We start from the raw sequence: 1,610 nt of genomic DNA, 5'->3' as shown, positions 1-1,610 counted from the left end.
AGAGTCCAAACAGCTGATAAAAACATCACAATAATCCACAAGTAAACCACATCACTCTAGTCCATCAGTTAACATCTTGTGAAGTAAAAAGCTGCATGTTTGTAAGAAACAAATCCATCACATGGATTTATCTTCAAACTATTGCTTTCGGCTAAAATATGAGTCCTCTATCCATAATATTGGTTTCTCCTGTGAAAAAGTCATCTCATCTGAATCAGGAGAGAAATATGCACAAATCAAGCATTGTTTACAAGCAAAAACAGTCCAAAACAGCTCTAAAGTTAAACTAATAAATGTTGGTGGATTTTGATGTGTGAGGACAACAGGGGATGGACTTTTTCACTGGAGGAATTCTTATTATGGATAGAGAACTTGAATTTTGGCCAGAAGCGATAGTTTAAAGTTAAAAACGTCTTAATGATGGATTTGTTTCTTACAAACATGCAGCTTTTCACTTCTGAAGACGTTAACTGATGGACTGGAGTGCTGTGGATTACTTGTGGATTATTGTGATGTTTTTATCAGCTGTTTGGACTCTTATTCTGATGGCACCCATTCACTGCAGAGGATCCATTGGTGAGTAAATTTTCAGCCAGTTTTAATTTTTGAGTGAACTATTCCTTTAAAGGAATCATTTGACCACAAAAGGAGATATTTAGCAAAAACTTCATACTGCTTTCTTGCATACAACATATGAATAAAAAATATTTTAAAAGAAATTCAATAGATATAAAATCTCATTCATGTTTTCTTCACGAATGCATTCAATTTCCCAATCACACCACAGCACATGTAAACCTGAGATATAACAGGTGGTGATTTTACACAGCGTAACCGTGATGTCACAGGTGGTCTGCCACTCCAGCATCAGTGGTTTTACTGTTTCTGAAGGTGTTGCACAGCTGCTAGGTGAACAGTGAACAGAAGGTCCATTCAACTTCATAAATGACCCCCAGAGACACACCGTCCCATTCAGTTAAACTAGGTGCGTTCATTAACTTTAATCTAAACACACATAAACTAGCTGTGAATACTCATAAAACTCCTTATGTGTGTGTATGAGATACGACGCGAGTGCTGTCGCAATCAATACTCCAAGCAGAACACAGTCTGTATATAGAGACCGGCCAAAACTGTCAAGAAACGTCACTGCTGAGAGAATGTGTGCGGTAATATTCAGATGAAGTGTGTGAGACAGATACCATTTGCTTTATTACGTTACACTGAACAGATCTACGCAAATAATTATGCCATGTGTTTGAAAAGTCAGACAGAGGGGCATTCAGTCTTGGATCGTAATGAATGGTTGTGTTTGTTTCTGCTGCTACACCAATTTAGAAAATGGGTGATTATTCAATTAAAGGGAATTTTCCGTACCCTAAGATGATTTTATAAGGAAAACTAAATAGCAAATCACTAGTTTTAAAGAGAAGTTCTTGTTAAAATATTTAAGTATATTAAAGTTTTTTCATAAAAAATATTTTAAAAAATTTAATTGTAATACTTTATTCAGCAAGGATGCATTAAATTGATCAAAAGTGACAGCAAACACATGTATAATGTCACAAAAGATTTGTATTTCAAATAAATTAACTTTGAACTTTCTATTC

This window comes from Sinocyclocheilus grahami, unplaced genomic scaffold (assembly GCF_001515645.1).
Source record: "Sinocyclocheilus grahami isolate Dianchi unplaced genomic scaffold, SAMN03320097.WGS_v1.1 scaffold926.1, whole genome shotgun sequence".
NCBI lineage: Eukaryota > Metazoa > Chordata > Actinopteri > Cypriniformes > Cyprinidae > Sinocyclocheilus > Sinocyclocheilus grahami.
Note: the sequence above shows the minus strand (reverse complement) of the source record.